The sequence below is a fragment of the Leptinotarsa decemlineata genome, unplaced genomic scaffold, assembly GCF_025532065.1.
Source record: "Leptinotarsa decemlineata unplaced genomic scaffold, Ldec_3_MD MMD2_tig00003335_RagTag_RagTag, whole genome shotgun sequence".
Classification (NCBI taxonomy): domain Eukaryota; kingdom Metazoa; phylum Arthropoda; class Insecta; order Coleoptera; family Chrysomelidae; genus Leptinotarsa; species Leptinotarsa decemlineata.
Genome location: NW_027412587.1, coordinates 4124479 through 4139878, shown reverse-complemented (window position 1 = coordinate 4139878; position 15400 = coordinate 4124479). Strand labels below are relative to the sequence as shown.

The window sequence follows — 15400 nt, the reverse complement described above, 5'->3', positions numbered from 1 at the left end:
CTCTGCCACCCAATGCTACCCAATATTTTGTAAACGAAGGAGCAGATTCACTCAGAGTAGAATCCAGTTCAGCTTTTATATTGGTTGGGCTCAGGCCTTTCAAAAAAAAGTATTGTACCATATAACGATGACAAATTTTCTCCATTTTCACAAATTCACCGAAAATGTTCGCTATTGATGGCTGCCAAACAAATACAAACAAAGCAGCTTCTTCAAACCTGAAACAAATTCTTCGTAGATTTTTCAAACAATTACCGCCATCTCTAATTGAACAAAAAGTGAACAAGACAATTGAAACAGTTAAACAATAATAGCAAAAGTGATTTGAAGAAAAACAAATGAAAGTGAATAAAGAAATCCTGTAATTCAATTCAAATGTTCATTTCATCATAGAATCTAAATTCTTCTCGAACCCGCCGCTGGCAATATTTTTATTCAAATAAGAATCTAGGGGAAAGTTGCAGCGACAAAATCTTGTGTCCGTAACATTTTTCCGAGCAGCAGTATAATAATTATATTACTGAAAGTGAAGCTCTCTTGCATACTTTATGAGAGTAAATTTGCCTTTACTTGTTTACAAACCAAAGCGACATTTAGTGATAAGTATGTGATAAGTATGATAATCGAGTCGGAAGAGATACTTATACCGAGAAAATCAATATTAATAATGAAATCGAATACTTAATATACCTACTAGGCTGTTTAAAAAGTTTTACCCGTACCGAGAATTTTGTAGTCTGTACATTGTTGCTGTACGTTTTCTTCCCAAATTTCGATTTTTTCCTCTTTTCTCATTACTAGGTGTATGATATTGTCCAAAGTGCTGTCAAAACAGCCTGAAAAATTAACCAGCCAATGTTAGTGTTGATGTACGCACAGTAGTCCAGTTCCCAGAGACCAAAAAAGGGGTTCACCTCTCAAAAGGTAGGGTAGAAGATTTCATTTTTTTATTTCGTTTTAATGGGTATAAAGAGTAAAATATAAAAAATGTGACTGAATCTGGGCTCGACACAACTTGATAGCCGAAAAACCTCGAAATTTTCGGACATTTTTCAGTTTTTTCGCAATATCTCGAAAAGGAGTGGTTCTAGCAAAAAACAGTTTCAATACAAAGTTGTAGAACATCAAATTCCCTACAAATTTTATACATTCTTTTTTCTTCTACGACTAATAGAGAGCAAGCTACAGCACCTCAAAGATGGACCATTTTTCTCCAAATGGTAAAAAAGCCAAATAGCACCTTCTTTTGTGTGTGTTATTGCGACCCAAAAGCCTACTTGAAAGTGTCTCGTGCACTCGCAGATCTGGATGTCACCGAGCCTGCTCGTGCGTAAAAGCCGGGTTGAAATGCTCCAGCATCTGCAAGAAATGCAGAGGCACCGACTGCGACAGTGTCCCACTGTACTCCTCCGTCCTGGATACAGATGGTGAGGAAGAGCAAGATACATTCACCCAATCAACTATGGATGAGGTCTACGAGGACCCACGCATCATGGCACCTGTTCGTGAGGAACCAGGACTGTCGAAACGCCTAAGAAGGAAGTGAAGTGAAAGATTAACTTCTCTTTTCATCGGTCAATTTTTCAATGATTTAATTGTAATTGAATACTTCACTTGTTTGATAAAAGTTTTTTCCATACACATGTTTTCTCACTCTCTTGTCTCCTTTATTCCTTAAGTTGCTGATTAATTTTGTAATGGGGGGCTCACAGAAAAGTTCTAGATCATTCTACTTCATTTTGGGGGATGGGGGTAGGGGGATTCGTGATGGGAGGGGGGGTCTGAAGAACCTTATCGGACCAAAATATAATTCGAAAATACAACCAAAGAATGCATGGGTCGCAATAACACACACAAAAGAAGACGCTATTTGTCTTTTTTACCATTTTGGGAAAAATGGTCCATCTTTGAGATGCTGTAGCTCGCTCCTTGTTGGTCGTAGAAAAAAAATTTATGAAAAAAATTTGTAGGGAACTTAATGCTCTACAACTTTGTATACGAACTATTTTCCGCTAGAACCACTCCTTTTTGAGATATTTTGGAAAAACCGAAAAATGCCCGAAAATTTCGAGGTTTTTCGGCTACCAAAAGTTGTGCCGAGCCCAGATTTAGTCACATTCTTTATATTTTACTCTGTATACCCATTGAAACTAAATAAAAAAATAAAATCTTCTAACCCACCCTTTGTACGGTGAAATTCTCTGGGAACTGGACTACTGTTCGACATTGGAAATTTTAGCCTCGAAGATGAGCCCGAAGTGGTCGACCTAAAGTAATCCAGGACGAGGATTCGAAGACCCTGGTGGTGACTGACCCTTCACAAACGATGCGTGGAATGGAGGAAGAATTGGGCTCAGCTCCCATGAGGTTTTTGATGGTTTAAAATGTATTGGAAAGGCTAAAAGGCACGAAAAATGGGTACCCATCGATTTGAACGATCGACAGAAATTGTCACGTTTTGAGGTCTGTCTTTTGCTTTTACACAACCAAAACAATCGTTTTTTGGATGGAATCGTGATAAAAAGTGGATCCTCTACGATAACAGGAGATGTTCAGAACAGTGGTTGGACACCGATGAGCCACCCAGGCACTTTCTAAATGCGAATATCCACCAAAAAAAAGACCATGGATACGATATGGTGGTCAGCGGCTGGTATGATTTACTATAACTTTATGCAACTGGGCCAAACCATCGCATCAGAATCCAATTTGCTCAGGAAACTTCATCTCTATGGTATTGAGGGTATTACTCATTAATAGTTTGCATCTTATCTATCGGGTATAAGTCAAAGAATTAAATATACAATAGTATCTGATGTTTCTGACGTATCTAACAGAGTACCACAAGGCTCAGTACTCGGACCTACCCTATTTCTAATCTATATCAACGAATTGACTACCATCGATATAGAGGGTAAATTTACTTTATTCGCCGATGGCTCTACAATATAATGGCACAATACCAACACGAATGATCTATATAATGCCATTTGCTCTGATATTTCCAAACTCTCAGATTGGTGTAAGGCAAATTTATTAGCTTTCAATGTATCAAAAACCAAAGTTTTATCCTTTAATTGCATTCTTGATAATATTCCTCTAGCTTCGAATTCGAATATGATTGAGAACACGTCATGCAACACATTTCTTGGGTTATTAATTGATAATATGTTGAAATTTGAGGACCACATAATATCACTTAACAAAAAACTTTTATCTGGATGTTATGCTGTGAAAATAACTTCTAACAAACTAGGACTAACTGCAGCTAAAACTGTCTATTATTCATTAGCAGAATCACATCTGAGATATGGGATCCCTTTCTGGAAGGTAAGTAATCAAACTCGACTCCAGTCGATTTTTATACTGCAGAAAAGGTCATTGAGATTTCTCTGTAGAGCCAGGCGGCGATATTCTTGTAGACCTTTGTTTGTAGCAAACAAAATTTTATCACTGTATGCTTTATTCATTTTAGAAACAGTTTGTTTAGTGCATAAACATAGAACAGAACTTCCCTCTATTGTCTCTCATTACACGCCAGACCCTAAATTTGAGTCTTACCATACCTAACACTACTTTAATTGAACATTCTATATTGTATAATGGTCTCAAGATCTATAATCATCTTCCTAACTACGTGAAATGCGTAGTAAACTGTACTGAATTTCGAAAATCAGCAAAGGATTTTCTTATCGAGAGGCCCTATTATAGTTTGCAAGAATATTATGACGATACTTTTTAATCATATTTTATACAAATATTTTCACAAATGTCTGTCGAATGTAATGCAATATTCGTTGTAGTATTAACCAGATATTAGGTTGTTTCAAAAGTTTTGTCCGTTTTAATGAGTATATTTAAAACTGTAACTATAATATACAGGGTGTCCCTGGACTTCCTCTTTTCCTCTCGGGAATGTATAGATGGGGTCAAAATATCACCAGTACTTCATATAACTTTCCTAAAAGTCTTCGTAACCAAGTTACGGGCCCTCGAAGTTACAAAATGAAAAATGTTTTTCTTTGATAACTTTTCAAGTGAATATTCAAAATCATCCAAATTTTGGTAATTGACTAAACAAATGAATTCCGTCGATGAGCTTCCATGCAGGAGTCAGTTGTTTTGCTACAAAGTCAGGAACGGACTACCCCCGATGGTCCACACCCCAAAACTTTGAAATGACAGATATTTTTCAATATTTTTCAACAAATTAAGGTTACTTGGACAATTTTATGGATAAAAGTACTCGTGTGGAAAGTCGATCGGAGCAACGAGTCTTGATAAAAATGTACTTCTACTCGACGACATCAAACCCGCTCGTCCACCATTATTTGAAATGAATAATTATCAAAGCAGAAATAATAATGATAACGTTAATTCAACAACATTTATAACAGGAATAATACAAAGTATGCTAAAATGAAGTCGTAAACAAAAAGTACAGTACCTATATGGAAGTTTAAGTCACAATTGTGATAGCAGATATTTTTTCAAAAGAAATATCAAGTTCTGTAGATTCGTGGTGTTTTTAAACTAACAAGCTTCTCTACTATGAAATATCGAATTCATTCCATATTTTGTATGTACATAATACGTGTGGAATAATCACGTTTCGTGTTGATCAGTTATCTGAATCTCATGAAACTCAACATTCGAATGTTTCAAATTCTTCTTCACAGCTAAACTGTTGAGGAGTTTCACTGATAATTATAATTATAATAAGGATAAATGTTGTTGAATTAACGTTATCATTATTATTTCTGCTTTGATAATTATTCATTTCAAATAATGGTGGACGAGCGGGTTTGATGTCGTCGAGTGAAACTACATTTTTATCAAGACTCGTTGCTCCGATCGACTTTCCACACGAGTACTTTTATTCATAAAATTGTCCAAGTAACCTTAATTTGTTGAAAAATATTGAAAAATATCTGTCATTTCAAAGTTTTGGGGTGTGGACCATCGGGGGTAGTCCGTTCCTGACTTTGTAGCAAAACAACTGACTCCTGCATGAAAGCTCATCGAAGGAATTCATTTGTTTAGTCAATTACCAAAATTTGGATGATTTTGAAAATTCACTTGAAAAGTTATCAAAGAAAAACATTTTTCATTTTGTAACTTCAAGGGGCCCAATACTTGGTAACGAAGGATTTTAGGAAAAAAAGTTATGTGAAGTACTGGTGATATTTTGACCCCATCTATACATTCCCGAGAGGAAAAGAGGAAGTCCAGGGACACCCTGTATAAGTGAGTACTTATTCAATTCAATCAAAATAGGCGCCATTTGAATCACTGCACTTTTGTCCAGTGTGACACAACTCAATTATTTCCTTCAGCATAGAAATTGAGTCATCGGGATTCGCTGAAGTTTTGCCTGATTCTACTTTAACACTTTGTCAACAAATTCATATACTATTTCCCTATACCTATCTATTACCGTTTAGAAGATATAAATTAATTTCAAGATTTTTTTTCCAAACATGAATTTTTATAAATGCTGATGATCTTGAACTCTCTTGCATTAAAACGATCAACTATGAAATGGAGTGGAGTGATACTATGAGGATATTTACTCCGAGTCATATTTCCATTTGCCTCATACAGGGTCTTCAAAAAATGCAGATACTTTGATCTCATGAAAAAATGAGTGTAACTCAATTTTTTCAAATGGAACAGCCTGTATATTTCAACATTTTTGAGCTCTACATCCAATTTTAGATTAACTTTGTTCAGATATTATTTCTATTTTGAACCGTTTTCGAGATAAACTGTTTCAAACGGAAATTGACATGGTTTCTTTGTTCATCACTCATTTTTGTAAAACAGATTTCGTTTGATGTTTCTCAATTAGTCACAGATAATACAATGGAAAGATAATAATTAAAATACTCCTCAACCATCGAATGAAACTTCTCTTCAAACAATAGTTTTATTAACGCTGAAACACGAACTGAAAATAATAAACCCATAAATTAATGAGTTAATTCGTCACTGTATTTCAGAATACGTTCAAACACATCTCCACCTCTACTTAAACAAACATGTAATCTCTTCAAAACATTGTCATGTGTAGCGCTTCTGATCAAGTCTGGAGTCAAACTATTGAAAGCAGTTGTAACTCTCGATTTCATATCTTCCATTGATGTTATTGGAGTAGAGTAAACCATATTTTTAATGAAACCCCACACGATATATTCTAATGGATTGCCATGGAGGCCAACGAAAAGGTCCATTATTACCAATCCATTTGTCTTCGAATATTTCGGTTAAAGCTTCGCTGACTGAATGAGCATTATGGGGTGGAGCACCATCCATTTGGTACCATACACATTCATTCTTTATGGCACAAATTACATTGAATTGCCATCTTTCTTGAAAACCCTTTTGGCGGACAACATGGGGATTTTCTGGCGCCCAATAATGATGTTGTGTCTATTGAAAACTCCATCTTTTGTGAACTTAGCCTCATCTGTCCATATGGTATTGTCAAGGAAATGTTCATCCTCTTGAGTCTTAACAAGTAACCATTCAAAGAATTCCACGAGATGAATCAGTCTCTTTCAAGAGTTGGACACAATAGAACTTATAGGGATGTCATTTATGCTTATTAAGATTTCAACAAATTGTCACGTAGGGTATACCTATCTCCCTTTCAGCCTCGTGCAGAGGAGCATTTGGAAATGCATGAAAGTATCCCAAAACTTTTATACCATTGTCATCATCATCCACTTTAGGCTTCTTACGAATGATTTTTGGACGGAAGGTTTCGTTCAACCTACAGTTTTTTAGTAGTCGATTTATCACATCATTATTAGGCTTCGGAAGTTGTGGATATCTTTCATGAAATACTCGGCATGTTCTACTTGCAATTCTATTGCACTCACCATAAATTATTAATAAATTCAAGAAATCTTCATTACTGTAACCTAATCTTGACTTTATTCTATTATAATTGGTAGCTATCACAATCAGTCAAAACCACAAACGAAAGTCTGACGTTAAATAATTGGTTTATTTATTTTTCCAAAGCACACTATTAAAAAATATTGATGTGTACTGTTGTACGTTAGAGACCAATACCTCAATGTATATAAATTGTAACTTTTTCTAAGGTAGGTACATACCAATTTCGAATTGACTGATCTGAGACAGTTGAAGAACCGGATCAAAAAGAAATATTACTAAGTATAAAAAAAAAATGATGAATATCCAAAATAAGTGATGAATTCAAAAAAACAAGCAAGAAAACCACGTCAGTTTCCTTTTGAAACAGTTTATCTCGAAAACGGTTCAAAATAGAAATAGTATTATCTGAACAAAGTTAATCTAAAATTGGATGTAGAGCTCAAAAATGTTGAAATATACAGGGTGTTCCATTTGAAAAAATTGAGTTCCACTCATTTTTTTATGAGATTAAAGTATCTGCATTTTTTGAAGACCCTGTATGAGGCAAATGAAAATATGACTGGGAGTGAAGATCCTCAAAGTATAACTCCACTCCATTTCAAATTTGATCGTTTTAGGGCAAGAGACTTCAAGATTATCAGCATTTATAAAAGTTCATGTTTGGTAAAAAAAATATCGAAATTAATTTATATCTTCTAAACGATAAAAGATAGGTATAGAGAAATACTATATGAATTTGTTGACAAAGTGATAATGAATCATAATATGATATTATATACGGGGTGTTCCATTTAAAAATCAAAGAAGCCACTACTTTATAGTAGAAGCGACAACGCCGCTTCGTCTGAAATATTTTAGACATGTAGGTCATATTGATTTATGCATACTGTGAATTTTTCAGGTTGATCCGTGAAATAGTTTGTTAGAAACGGCTAATTAACGCTCCTCATGAAAATCCCTGTATAGACAATGGAAGTCCGAACTGATGAAATGCACCACGAAACATTGTCAACCACCTTCAAACACACAATAACAACTTTTACGTCTCCCTATGTACCGTAGAGTTTTTCGAGAGTTTTTTTCCATTTTTAGGTACCTATTCATATTTTTTCCATTGCTCTAAGCGTGTTCCACAATGAACTTCGAATAATAAAACCTTTTATGATTATCTGAAACATATCTAAATATCTAAATATATTATATGTGTTTTGATGAGCAGAAAAAAAAATGATAGCAATAATAACATCCGAAACGAACACTATAATTATAATGAAAATTGAAATGAAGTAAGTAAATTATATAAACAAAAAAATTAATTGTGCAATAAATATTGGAATTGGAGTCCTTCCATTTCGAGACAAATAATCGGACAATAAGATGGTCTGCAAGATCACCAGATCTTACTATTTTGGACTATTTTCTATGGGGGACATTGAAAAATAGGATTTACGCTAGCAGAGAGATAGAAAATGTGGAAGACTCGAGATTGAGGATTTTGAATTATTTCGCAACAATGCAGCAAATAAGTGTATTAAGGGCAATAAATTATATGAAAAACCAAGTTTATAAATGTCTCGGGTCGTCTAGGGTTCTACTCTATCAGATAGAGTAGAACCCTAGACCCTCACAAACCGCATGGGAGCTGACATCCACATTTTTCGCCATCCTACGCACCATTTGTCATGGGCCAGTCTCCAACAGGGTCCTCAAATCCTCGTTATGGATTACTGTAGGTCGACCACTTAGGGGCCCATCTTCGTGGCTAAAATCTCCGGAATGAAATTTTGCAAACCAACGTCGAACAGTGTGTTCGTCGTATATGAAAGTAGGTATTCTGCGAATTTTCAAAGAAAATCATTACAACTATCAGAGAACAATAATTATCAACTGATGTGTATGAATAGTAGTCACAAGTCACAGATATTTTCTAAATGAGATAGAGTCGGTACTCGAATGGAACTGAGAGATGACACGTGACTGATAAGTGTGAATAGATCTTAAAAGGTTTTTTGGGGATTTTTAAGTATATTATATATAGACAATGACCTAGTGTTGGGAGGCTGAAAACTTCAAATATTTATCATACAGATTTCTTCATCTAATACCCCCTTGTACTAATAACAGTGTCTAAAGATTTATAGTCGGTCAACCACAATGTAAAAAGCATTGGATGGAGGTTGCCAGAGCCATCTATACTGTTTTTACTAGAAATTCTGAAATTGTACCCCGTAATGTGGCGCCTTCATCGGAAGGAAAGCAAAACTTTCATTGAATAAAGTGTAAAAAAAAGTTATGAATGAAATAATGTTGACCTGAATTAAAGTCGAGATATAGTTTGCATTCAGATGTTTGAAATATCAGATTTACTGAAAAATAATAACCAAGTATAGATATTGAGGTATATCGTTTCGAGGCAATTCCACTTATCCAAGTTTCTTGAAATTTGGCAGGGATACATAATTCGAGTGACAATGCATTAACGACATTTACCATAGAAGAAACATAGAGGCTGAGTTTGGTGAATTGATAGATTTTTATCAACATTCATGATATATGAAGAGTTTTGTAATTCAATTTAGATTCTATTAAAAATTGGAATTTTGAAGTCAAAGATTAGATATTTTTTTACTGGATTCAAGATGGCGGATAAGCTAGATGATTTATGGTCCGATTCCATTTAAAATTGGTATACAGGTGCTTTTTGAGCCATGATTTTTTACTACGTTTTCATTGACTCGCTTTCTTTTCTGTTTGTACTGTACAAATCTTGTGAAGTGAAATTTGTTAAACTTCTTGTTGAAATTTGGGAGATGTATTATGCATTATGGAAAGCATAATACAGATGTATTATGCAAAAAAAAGAAAACAAAATGGACATGATATATGATTATGGTCTGATTCTATTAAAAATTGGTTTGTGGGGGTTTTTGGAGCCAGATATTATCAATCAATAGTCAAGATTACTAAAATCAAGATGGCGTCTTCAAGATGGCTACGAGTTTAGTGATTTTGATCCGATTCGATTGAAAACTGATATGTGGGGGTTTTAGGGATCAGGAATTGTGAATTTTTAGACAATTCTCTAATTCAAGATGGCGAACGAGTTTTTTTATTATGGTTAGATTCGATTCAAAATTAGATTCGTGTAATTCAATGTTTATATGAAAGTAGCTGTTTCAGGAGGGCTTTCTTTCAATTTGTATCTGAAAGTTGCTTCTTTGCATGATCTACACATCCATGTATAGAGTTACTTATTTTGAAATTGATTACTTCCTTCCTTTCTTAGGAAGATTCCCACATTTTTTTGTATCAAGATGGAGTAGTAGAAAGCCAAAACTTTCTTTCCCAAAATTTAATCACTCCTAAAAATATAACCCCTTCAATACAAATATATTTCTCCTTTCAATCAGTCATCTCAATGAAAATAAATCTTTACTTTCCGACTTTTCCAAATTTTTTATGATTTCCATTCCTGAATGTTTAATATGCAATATGAATGCCCTCCATTCTCAATTGAAATAAAAAGATTATTGCGGAATTATAAATGTTGCATCAGAGTTTTTCTAATAAAAAATAAAAAATTGTGTGGTCTGTGTGTGTGTCTGTGTCAAAACAAAAAAAAGGTGACATCATCAATGAAACCATATGAAAATATTTTTCTGTTTATTTGTATAAAAACGAAATGATAATAATATAATTCTTATAAGATATTTATTTACCTTCAAAAAAATTTTACAGAACACATGTAACAATAGTCATACAACAGTTTTTTGTTTAGGTACGTCACAATATTGTAGAGAGTATTCTAAAAAAATATATAAGAATGAAGAAAAAATTGTTAGTGTATCCAAAATTAAATATTTACATATATGAAACCAGTCACACTTTTACACATAAAAACAGTTTTAACTTTAGAGGCACACAGATGGAAAACACAAAAACATTAATCACAAAATCTGTAGTCCACACTCTCAACACTCTCAAAATAATTCTTTCGAAACAAATACTTCTATTTTTTTTTCTTTCGTGTAATTCAATGTTTATATGAAAGTAGCTGTTTCAGGAGGACTTTCTTTCAGTTTGTGTCTGAAAGTTACTTCTTTGCATGATCTACAAATTCATGTATAGAGTTTCAAATTGATTACTTCCTTCCTTTCTTTGGAAGATTCTCTCATCCCTTTTTTTGTATCAGATGGAGTAGTAGAAAGCCAAAAACTTTCTTTCCCAAAAATTAATCACTCCTAAAAATATAACCCCTTCAATTCAAATAAGATTCCTCTTGGCTGGGATTAAATCAAATAGGTGAATGAATGTCATTACGATGTCATCGATGACATAAGCAGATCAAGCTTATTCCGTGACATTCAAAATCGTAATTCATGAATGAAGTGTGTGTATTTTCTATAATGTTATCCAATTTGGTGCTGAAGAGCCTTAGGGCAAGTGTCTTAAGGCGAAACATCGGTGTATACCAGTGAGGGTGACAGTGTTCTATGTGAGTACAATTTATTACCATTCATTCAAAGTGGAACTCATGTGAATAATATCTGATTCTTATTCCACAAATTCCTATTCCACAAAAAATGTTTGAAATACAAACTGAGTAGAGAAAAGTATCTTCTGTATAATTCAGTGTTCATATAGAAGTATTTGTTTCGAAAGAATTATTTTCTTTCGTGTAATTCAATGTTTATATGAAAGTAGCTGTTTCAGGAGGACTTTCTTTCAGTTTGTGTCTGAGAGTTACTTCTTTGCATGATCTACAAATTCATGTATAGAGTTTCAAATTGATTACTTCTTTCCTTTCTTTGGAAGATTCTCTCATCCCTTTTTTTGTATCAGATGGAGTAGTAGAAAGCCAAAAACTCTCTTTCCCAAAAAATTAATCACTCCTAAAAATATAACCCCTTCAATACAAATACATATTGAAGAAAAAGCAACTTTATTTCTTTTTAAGACTTTTTGACTTATCCTGTTTACCTAATTTTTATTTTGTGTGGTAGATTTGAAAAAACCCTAAAACTTCTGTATTTTAATATTTTTGGCTAGCTATCTTACTTCAAGAGATAATCGACCGTTTCCATACATATCAGCAACCCTTTATAAAACAAACTGATGCAACAGTCATGGATAATCACCAACTGATAATTATTTTTCAATATTCAGCAAAGTGGTGGTGGTGACAGGCGTGATTGAAGAACTTGAGCAAGGCAATCAAATTACCCTAAAGCTTTGCGATCTAACCAAAACTGTGCCTTACATGAAATACTGTTGAAAAAATCAGGGATTACAGGTATGTCACTTGATTAAATAAGAACCTATCTGACAAACTGCCAACAACTAGTAGGTAATGTTCATGGTACTCTGTCAAACTTCCAAACTGTCCAAACAGCTTCCCAAAAGGGTCTGTTTTGGTGGTCCAATTAGATAAGGGTGACAAGAAGAACCATATATCATTATTCGTTTTACATGAAGATAGTTGTTGATTTTTTTGTAATATTGATATAAGAGTAGATTCGATTGGAGATTCATGTAAATTCAATATTTCTGATTCTGCTGAAAAGTACTTTTCTCCATAGTAAAACTACGTAATGCTTTTCATTTACGAACTTCATGTACTAATCGAATCAGCATCAGCAGGAGATGACAACAGTCAATGGTCTAATGATTTTTTTATGGGAAAATATTTGATGGTAAAAAGCATATTGAAGTTTTAGATAAGAGAAAAGTTATTTTCAGTAGAACCGATCTGAAGCTCCATTACTACCAAGGAGTGGTAGTAATTCAAAGAATAGGGAAGGATTTTGATTTGTAACTTCATTTTTAAACAGATTTTTTAAACAGATTTCATTTGGTTCATCATTATTCATACTTATTTTGAACTTTATGCTTACGCTTTACTCCATCAGCAAGATACTCACAATGTGGTATAAACATTGTTCGTTCAAATACTATTCATTATTTGTTCAACAAAATCATTACTTCAGTGGAAATTTTCCCATTATCAAAACAAGCAAAGTTCTCCATCATCCTGCAGATATGTTATGTTCCTTCAACATAATTTTTACTCAAATAGAAAATACATTTGATTATTTCAATTAGTTACACTATTTCACCCATTTTTAAATTTTGTTTGTTTAATAGAATATCCGAATTACTCTAAATCATTCTCGCTATCAATTAGACAAAATATTACTTGAATTCAATTCTTCTTTAAATTGAAATAACTGATCGATGTGATTGTTTCAATCAAAGATTTGTTTGATGCAATGAACATATGCTTGAACATACAGTTGAAGAATTATTTTTTCTTGCATCAACAAAATATTTTATCGTGCATATATGACACTTTTATTTCTTTGAATGAAGTGAATTTTCTTTCATTCAACAAATCTTTTTTTTCCGAAAGACCAAAGAAATTGAAATGGCAAATTTTAATGTATAATTTTTCACATTAGGTATGTGAAGAGGGTGCACCAGAAGGTGAAATGTTATATGTCCCAAGATTCTTTGGTCAAACAATGGCCATTTAATTTCATTTTGGTGACTGCATAATTTATTCAGATCGTGAATAAATACCTACTCCCCAAAGTTGCTGCAACATAACCCAGTTATATTGTTGAATAATTCATTTTGGAAATACGTTTGAAGGGATCTAATAACATGAAATTTTAAATATAATTATTGAATATGTTTTTATCTTTTTTCGATGTTCTGTCACAACTCATTCACTCACTGTCTTATAAAAGTACAAATAACACAAACTAATAACTACTAAAAGCACAAATAACACAAACTGATTACGAAGAAAACAATAAAACCAGATCAAAATCACAAAAATTCACTACTAATAACAACCTCTTATATGCCTATAAATTGCAATGCAAAAGGCTGTCTGAGCACGACACGAAAACAAAGCCCGTCAGAAACATAAAAATAATCATTTACAACTTTTTACTACGACACTTTCCATCTCAATCTTTTATTTCTTTTTTGGAGACCACGGTATTGGCGCCATCTACTTTTCGTTTCCATCGTCCTCCAATGAAGATGATCACATGGTGATCGAAACACGTGTCGAGGTATTAAAAATAACGATTTGGTGTTGGGAAAAAACTCCAGTAATATTTTTTAAGGACTAGTAATACAAATTTAACTACCGACGAGTAGATGGCGCCAACAAATGGCTTTTTTTTAAAATTGTGCATGGTTTTCTTAGGTTACAAATTGCTCACAATAGAGAACGCTAGCTTATACTAGAGTAAATACACTTGTTTACGAAATCCTCATTTGATAATAACCCTAATTATCACAACTACTATGATTAATCGTAATCACAACGGAAGCACTGGAAAAACAAAAAAAATTGTCTTCTAGCTCCAGTTATCCAATTGCATAAATCATGTCGAAAACAAGAGCAAAACAACCGAGTTCGGACCGAATCGCGTTCACTCGTTTACCAACGTCGCTAGTGTCATTCGCCAATCCACAAAATCCCAGTTTTCCTCAGTCAAGTTTCGTGTTTGTCGGTGGTAGATGTGCCGCAGGCGAAAGTCAACAAGAGTTGATTTAAAAAAATAACAAACGATTAAATGATCTTCTCTGTTACTGGCGGTCTTCGGTAATCGGTGTTCACACCCTAATGAATATACACAATAAAATATGTGACACTCTCTCAGCGGAAACAAGCAAACAATTAACTAACCATATGAGAACCATGACAAGATTTCTAGTATGGTAAGTTTATTTTAATTTGGAATTATTAATAGACCTTATGGCATACACCTGTCTCGAGTATTGTGCCGTCTAGAAAGCGGGTGACATTTTTAGGAGAGCGCTTTAAAAAATATATCGAACGCGGCGTGAAAATACCTTGCTTAACCTTAATTTCGATGCACTTCCGCTCTTGCCCAAGCAAGACATAACAATTAACAATGCCTTACTTGAGTTTTGCATTAAGAATATGTTGATGTACAGTGCGGCTCAGAATGTGGCAACCAAGGGAGGGCAGTGCCCAGATGGAGAAGTTGGTTTCAGAAATATATTTTAACAATCCCTTAGTATGTTTAATACTGAAAACATTTTGAGAACGATCTCTTATTGCACAATAAAAGACAAACTTCAGTTCGCACTAGTTTCGATTTTAACCCCATAATTTTTTTTATTCCAAAACCTCATGACTATTTAAAGATCCCTTGTTTTGAGCTTCCTATTGCCCACTCATATCTAATGAATAGAAAAATATACAAAGCAAGGAATAAAAAATTAACGATATATCAGCGAGAACTCTATTAGGTTAATGTGTGTACCAGCCTCATATATTAAAAAACAAACATATTTTTTCTGAAACAACTACAATTATTGAATTACGGTAATCTTCCTGGAAATCACCCAATGGACTTGCAATGGATATAGTCAGTCCTACGAATACTAAAGCTGATGTATTACATTGAGCTCTGCAAAAAAATTGACCAAGCCCCGAAATTAGAATCCT

General features: G+C 33.7%; 1 protein-coding gene across 1 annotated transcript in view; it reads left to right on the top strand.

Annotated features, from left to right (window-relative positions):
• Positions 1–14379: 14379 nt before the first annotated feature.
• Positions 14380–15400, top strand: part of LOC111509216 (uncharacterized) — a 101036-nt gene continuing 100015 nt past the window's right edge. Inside the window, exon 1 of the mRNA XM_074177969.1 lies at positions 14380–14643. The gene's annotated coding sequence lies outside the window, so the exon portion shown is untranslated. The remainder of the gene's footprint in view (positions 14644–15400) is intronic.